Below are 8318 nucleotides of genomic sequence, written 5' to 3' on the forward strand. Positions count from 1 at the left end.
CCTCCCTCCCTCCCTCCCTCCTTCTTCTCTTCCTCCCTCCTTCTTCTCTTCCTCCCTCCCTCCCTCCTTCCCTCCTCTCTTCCTCCCTCCCTCCTTCCTTCTTTCTTTTCTTCCTCTCTCCCTCCCTCCTTCCTTCTTCTCTTCCTCTCCCTCCCTCCCTCCTTCCTTCTTCTCTTCTTCCCTCCCTCCCTTTCATCCTCTATTCCTCCCTCCCTCCCTCTTCCCTTTTACCAGATGCTCCCACATCTGGTATAAGGCTTTGCCTCTTAAAAAGAGAGGCTGAACTTTCGGAGTTAACTTGCCTAATTCTCAGCCCTAATAAATAACAATATTTGCCCACAGTTATTGGGTGCTAACCAGGTGCCAGGCACTGTGTTAAGCACTTTACGTATCTTGTTAAAGACTTGACAACGCTAAGGGTGAGGTGCTATCACCATCCCATTTTACAGCTGGGAAAACGAGGCTTAAGAGGCCCCGTTGCTCACCCACGGTCACACAGCTCGCGTGTGGAAAAGCAAGGCCGGAACTCGGGCATGACGGCTGTAGAGTCCCTGCTTGTAGCTGCAACATTTTGTGGTCTGAATGTTATCTTCTAACTGGAGTTTTTGTGTATGACCTTATGAAAAAAACTTTAAAAAGAACCTTTCAGGTTAAAAATGCCAATCTCTGGGCTAAGAAGCTAATTTTCAACATTCATATGGATGGAGGTAAAAATATAATAGTAGATTAAAAAAACACACACACACAACATACTGTTAACTGGTGCCAGGGGCTTCTGAACAGCATCGGCGGGATTTCTTACCCGTGTTGCTTGGAATCCTCACCCCTCCTCGCGGACCCCCCCCACCCCGTCCTCCTCCCCTGGGCCACCACATATTCTCAGGATGCTGCTGGAAGTCCTGGTGCTAAAATGTTGCTCAATTTTAATTACAATTCCGAGAGCCTTGCTGTCAGCTGCCCTTCTGAAATTGTTTTAATTGAAGTTCCATGAATCCTGGCGAGTTCAGACGGAGTTCATCTCTAAGCCCATCCTGATTTCATTAAAGATTTGATCTTTCTTTTTTCACCAATAAAACATTTATTATCGTTATCTGTTTTGTAACCATTTTCTTTCTCCAAAGAGGGGGAAAGAATATCAACCTCATCTTCATGCCAATAAAACTAAGGAGTCATCTGTTGATTTTTCTGCATGCAACAGAGGTAATATGTTAAAAAATAATAATTACTTTCCCGTTTGGGGAAGGTAATCTTCATTCAAGAGGCTGTTTAAGGCTGCAGGTGAATATTTATGAATTAACTGCATATAGGGATTAAGAAAGAGTCATCTTCCTAAATATAGATGCTCTTTTTTCTTTTTCTAGTTGAGATGTCAGGGGTTTATTTATTTTTTTTATTATATATTTTTTTGTAATTGCTGTATCGGAGAAGGTTCCCAAACACCACTACCCCCCAACCGGCCCCATCACCCCCACCAGGAGGTAAATTATGGGAAACAAAGCTATAGATGAATCAAACAATGCAGAAGCAAAACCTTACCAAAAAGTGGCTTGTTGACCCCTGAGTGTTAATAATTAACAGTTAATTACTATTAAATCATCATGGCCCCCGTCTTGGCTGAGACCACAATTTATGCTCTGGAGGCAGTTCACAATTAGCGTTTATGATTATCTGCCCCGTCACATTTTCAGCAAACCCCGTACCTGTCTTCTGGTTGGCAGATTTGAGTCACAATGTTTTTGTTAAGACTTCAGCTGCAGCGCCGTCTAGATCTTTGTTTCATGTATGTAATATACTTAAAATGCACTAAATGACAGTTTATAATATCATTATCTACAGTTAAAGATATTATAACTTCAAAAATGAAAAGAAAGTGCAGCCATATGTGGAAATGGTCTATTCTGTGCCCTTTTAACCCTCTCCCCTCGTGGTCTCCACTGGACCAGACAGGCAGCAAGACAAAAATCACAGGTCTGCAAAATCATTTTGCTATTTTAGCCCACGGTTGTCGTGAAAGGAAACTGGGTTATTTAGACAGTAAATAACAACTGAGGACTAATTTATTTTGCTCTTTCTTTTCTTGTCCCCCCTGTTATTTCGGCACTGGGTTTCCAATATGTTCTTTATTACATGGTTTGATAATTCAAGGATGGTTCAGCAACCCCCACTGCCCTGCCACCGCCCCCCAACCCCGGCAACCCCCCCAATAACATGGGAGTTGATTTAAAACTTCACTCTGAACAGCCTTGGGGTTATGAGGAACCGTGCGGACTGAGTATGGATTAGGTTTAAAAGTAATAAAAAAGTGGACCTGTTGGGTAGGTGAAAAATTCACTATCAGATTCCTGAGTGCAGCCTTCCTTTTCATGTGCAAACGGCACTAAATGAGGCATTTAATTCAACAAATCCAAAGTTCTGATCCGCCAGAAATAGAGACTGGGTTAGTTCAATTTGTAACAAACGATCTCCGTATGATCAAAGTCCTGAGCGCTGATTTCAACATGCTGCTTAAATTAGCCTAACACCAAAGTCTTTGGCTCGGAGACAGTATTTGGAATGTCTTACCAGAGGAGAAATTCCTTCTCACACATGGTTCTAATATCATGCTATGCCAGCTTTGCTTTTTAATGGGCTGACAAGGAGGCGTAGTGCTAACTTTCTGACTCCAGAAAGTTCTTGTGCTGTCACCCGCAAACCAGCTAGGATAATTTTTCCTTGGCTTCCTTATTAAAGACTGAATGAAGGGATTGTGCGGCTTTCTTAATGTCACTCGGTCTGTTTGCCATAAATTCAGGCGCTCATGATGAAAGCTGCACTTATATTTCGCTGGGAAATGGAATGAGGGAGAATGCACCCAGGTTCACAATAAATAACGACGCGTGAGTTATTAAGTGAATTTCATATACCAGGGCCTTATTACATCAGCAGTTTAGATAATGGCTCCTGAAAACCCCCATCTATGTATTTCGCGGCCAAAGCATAGGGGAGGTGGGGTGAGGTCTACAGAGGGCGCCGGGGTGGACAGCCAGAGCCGGCTGGGGCGAGAATGGAATAGGTGGTATTTGAGAAATAATACAATATTTACATTTTTGCAGGCTGCTTGCCTTTCTAGCTCAGCGGGGAGACTAGCAGGCCTGTTGGCCAGCGTGACACGCATCACTGCAGGCTTCCTGCCTGGGATTGTTTGTTTTTTTTGCAGAAGGAAGACTTGGAGTTGTTTAGACTATGAGCCTAATTTTAGAGGATGATAATTATGTTGCTTCGAAACCACACAATTTCCAGAATTTGCTGCCCCATGAAAATAACTCACATGTGTGTCCAGCCTGGCTGGCAGCCAGACTGATGCCCCGGGCCGCAGTGCTCCTTGTCATCCTTGGGTTTCCCAGTGACAGGGACAGGCCAGCACTCTATGACGGAGAAGGCTTCATTGTGGGAGATAGAAGAGCTGGGTTTGGGCTCCCATTCCACCATATTATTGGGTCTGGGGTAAGGTCACATCACTTCCAGGGTAGCACTTTTTAAAGGGCATTATTCCGAAGAACATCAGTCCTATGAAATACTCTACAGGATGCCAGGATCAGAAAACCCGGGGCGTCTTTTTAGTTACCGTCTCTTCATGACCCTCCACACACACAAGCTCCCGGTCCATGCTGTTGTTAGCCTAACCCAACCTGACCCTTCCACCCGCCATCTCTCTCATTCTCAAATATACTCTTTCTTTATGGTGTAAATTACAAAAGTGGCCAATGAGCTAGCTTCTCGTGAAGTCATTTGATGATGCCAGTGTCCACCCGAGACTAACCCCATGAAGGCTGGTGCCATCCGTTCGCAGGTGCGTCCCGAAATGCTTAGCACAGTGCCTGCCATGGACTAGATGTTAGGTAAGGATTTGAGAATCACTGAATGAAGACAGCGCTCCTAAACTTTCACGAACATTCGAATCAACTGGTGGGGGGCCTGGAAGGCTCATTAAAATGCAGGTACTGATTCCGCTGGTTTGAAGTGGGGCTGGAGAGTCTGCTTTCCTGATAATGTTCCATGTGATGTTGGGGTTGTTGGGTTGGCACAGAATGAAAAAGTTTACCTGTGTTGAATCCTACATATACATATTCAAATGTATATCACCTTTTTGTGGTGCGACGTCTAGTAACCTCCATGAGCCTCAGTTTATTCATTTATAAAATGAACTAAATGCCTTTGAAGGATACTTGCAGCCTAATGCATTACATCTTCGGGTGTGATGGTCTGAAATTGTTGCTGAGCCAGTTCTGGGGTAGAAGTGAGGGGGAACTCCCAAGACACATGATCTCAGGAGGGACACTGGGCAGTTTCTAAAGGACACTGGGAGCTGTAGGAGTGGCGAGGAGTGGGAGGACTCGGCCTGGCTGAGCTCTTGGAGACTCACTCAGGGATCCTAGGGGTCTGCTGAGTTTCTGGTCATCATACCTGGGGAGATGCCTATTTCTACTTCCCTGAGCCTTGGTCTGTAAGGCTGGGTGCTGGAACATTTCACGCGTCCTGGACTCAGGGTGATATAGCTATAGAGGGGGAGGGGTGAGATGAATGGAGCTGACCCAAAGAGTAGGACAAAGATAAGAAAAAAAATTTTTTTAAATATGCAAAGAACTCTTGAAATTCAATAGTAAGAAAACATCAAACCACTCAGTTCAAACATGGACAAAAGATTTGAACAGCTACCTCACTAAAAAGATACACCAATGACAAAGAAGCATGTGAAAGCAGTATTATGTGTCATTAAGGAATTGCAAATTAAAATAATGATGAGATATCACTACACATCTATCAGAAGGACTAAAATCCAGGAAACGGACAATAACAGCAGTTGAAGGTGCAGCAATGGGGACTTTCATTCATTGCGGATGGGAATCCATACATAGTCTGAACATATGATTCAGCAGTTGAACCCCTAGGTACATCTGTGCAAAAACCAGCACGTGAATGTTCATGGTAGCTTTATTCATTCATAATCACAGAAAACTGGAAGCAGCCAATATACCCTTCAACAGGTGAAGGAATAAGCAAACTGAGGTATATACACACAGCGGAATATTATTCAGCCGTGAAAAGAAATGAGCTCTCAAATGTCAAAAAGACTATGCTAAATGAAAGAAACTCATCTGAAAAGCTTTCATAGATTGTGTGATTTCAATGACTCGGCATCTGGAAAAGGGAAAAAAAAACTATAGAAACAATAAAATGATCAGTGGTTATCAGGGATTCAAGGCAGGGCTGCGGGAATGTGGAATAGAGGAAATGTATTAGTAGATTTTTTGGGGGGAAACTATTCTATATGAAATTGTAATGATAAATATCAGGTACCACACATGTCAAAACTCACAGAATGTCACAGCACAGAGAGTAAACCTTCATGGATAAAAAATTAAATCATTTAATTTTTAATAATTAAAATTAAATAAGAGGTGGCGAGTATGGAATGTAGGATGTGACAGAGGAATCGAACTGTCTTGCAAATGGGTGAGACAACCTCACAGAAGCTGATGGGAGGACAAGGTGAGGACCTGAGTAACTTTAAAAATGAGCGGAGTTTGCAAGACCAAAGGCAGAGGAAGTGTCCACAGCACTGTACTATAGTTGATGATGTCATTTCCTGCAAAGATGGGGTTAACAATTCAGAAAGCACTGGAACTGAACCATTAAGTAAACGATGGCAGAGGGTAGGAGCAGCTTTTTCCTGGTTGGAGTGGCAGGTTACAGACCAGTCGCAGGCTGAGACTAGAATAAACCATATGGTAATAGGTTAGGGTTGCAGGCATCAGGATGTACTCATGCTTAGCTTATGGTAATAGGTTAGGGTTGCAGCCATCAGGATGTACTCATGCTTAGCTTAATATAGATACATATGGTCACACGGAGATGTTTTTATACACATGTATCATGGGTTAGTTTACAAAGGCACATCTCTATCAGCTAAAAGGGCTTAGATGTAATGACACCCGTGTCTAGGTGTGATGTTCATATCTCATTCATATTGGTCTCTAATATTTTTTGCCCATAAATGGAACCAGGGCTTGGGAAAATGACTGATTCTAGGATTCTAGATCTTAAGCAGGACATCATATATACAATAAAGCTGAAGCACCTTATAGCACCAGAAAGTAAGCACTAAAAACCAAACCCAACCAAATCCAAGTGCTCAGACCCAATCTAGAATGATGGGGCTGTCTTACAGGGGAAAGGGGGTGAGCTGAAGGAGCTTCTGGTGGCCAGGACTAGAAAAATTAGAGCAATAATAATAAAATAATAAAGTAGCATTGGATTATAACCTAAAGAATAAAATAAATATCCACAAGTCTATGCTGATACAAATAAAAGATTGAACAAGGACATAGTTGGGAGAGAATAGACCAATCTTTTACACAGAAGAATTCAAAACAATCTATTATTTTGTGCAGATACTCCATACTCAAGAAAAGTGTCACTCCATGTTCCTTAAGTGTGGGCTATACATAGAACTTTCTTCCAAAGAGCAGGGTATGGAAAGGGAGAAAAAAGGAAATACCCACACAGTGGTGAAACCTGACAGTCGCTACCCAGACGATCCAGGTCACCATCAACAGTGAGAAGTCATGCTGACGTATGTTTCCCCGATACAACGTGATGAGAATGTCATCGCTGCGATCTTCTCCCCAAAACACGTCACCCAAGTCTAATCATGAAAGAGACATCAGACAAAACCCATTTGCCAGACATTCTGCAAAAACTTGACCAATACTCTTCCAAACTATCTGGGCCATCAGAAGCACAAGGAAAGTCTGAGAGTCTACCACAGCCAAGAGGAGTCTAGAGACACAGGGCAGCTAAATGCACCCTGGTGTCCTAGACTGGATCCTGAGTAGGAAAAAGACATTAGGGGAAAATGAAAGCCTCTAAATGAAGCTTGAACTTTAGTTAATAATAATGCATCAATATCAGCTCATCAACCATGATACACGTATCCTAGTAATACTAAGCTGATAGAGATACTCAGTGTGGCATATACAGAAATACTCTTGCTATCTTCACGTTAACTCTGAAAATCTAAAATTAAGTGTTTATCTACAGAATTCATCCTCATAAAAGAACATTTACCAGCTAGAACAGGCTTGGGAAGGATGAAGTTAGCGTAACTTGAGCACCTACTGTGTGTCAGACACTGTGCTAGACTCCCTTTGCCCTGAGCAAAAGAGCTCTTTGAATCGTTAAAATAGTCTTGTGGGAAATGGAATATAATCCAAAAATTTCAGATGTAGAAAGGGGCAGGAAGGTAGGGATGGTAGGAAAATAGCACCAGGTCAGATAACTACTGCCGGGAAGAGTAAACCACTAGGAAGCCTAGATTTTCTTTCACTTTTCACCAAAATACATCTCCTGGCTTCCACCTCCCAAACCAGTTGTGCTGGGGACTGGGATCGGAGAGTATTTCTGCTCAGCGTCTGGAACTGTTAGCCATGACTTCAGCTGAACACCCTTTATGTGGAGGCCTGGCGGTTGGACACAGAGTGATAATGAAGCCTGGCTTAGTGGGAACAACCGAGGTTGGGGTGATCCTGGAACACACTGGAAGGGCCTTTCTGGTTCTATTTTCCCGTCTGGTCAGCAAATGAGCAGGGCATAAGTGGAGCTTCCAGTGCGGAGACCGTTCTAGCGCTGCTGGCGGGTTGGTGTGGCCCAAAGTCTTGGGAACCTCTTGCTCTGTTTCCCTGTTGCTCATGAACGTTCTCAAACTCTTCAATAAGATGATCAAGCCCTTCCTGAGTGGAAACCTGAATTCTACCCTTTCCTGTCATTTCTCCCACCCAGTGCTGTGATCGTGTAGAGTGGGGGTTGGGATTACACCTCTGTGCGGACCCTTGTGCGTGTCTATGTGGCCACCGAGTAGCAAACATTTACTGCTGCTAATTCCAGCTCCTCACGCTTACGCCAGCACTACTGGCCTCCCAGCAGTAGGAATGTCTGTGGACAGGCAGGGTTCATATCCTGGCTCTGCAGTTTACAAGTTGGGTGACACAGGGCAAGCCATGTAACTACTCTGAACCTCAGTTTGCTCATCTGTAAAAATGGGCTCAACAATAGTCCCTACCTCACAGGTTATGGGAGGGCTAAATGACACAGTACATTGTTGCTTGGCCAGAGCAGGCCCTCAGTGAGTGCAAAGATTTCTGTATCGGCATTATTATTCCTAAATATTTCTGCCTTCTTTACTCCATTCTCTCTCCATTTTGAAGTGCCATTTTCTCTGGCCTTCACTCCACCAAATCCTTCCTTAAGTTGTGGCTTCTTCTAACTTGTGTTCCCTGCTG

Source organism: Otolemur garnettii, unplaced genomic scaffold (assembly GCF_000181295.1).
Source record: "Otolemur garnettii isolate 467f Iridium unplaced genomic scaffold, OtoGar3 scaffold00058, whole genome shotgun sequence".
NCBI lineage: Eukaryota > Metazoa > Chordata > Mammalia > Primates > Galagidae > Otolemur > Otolemur garnettii.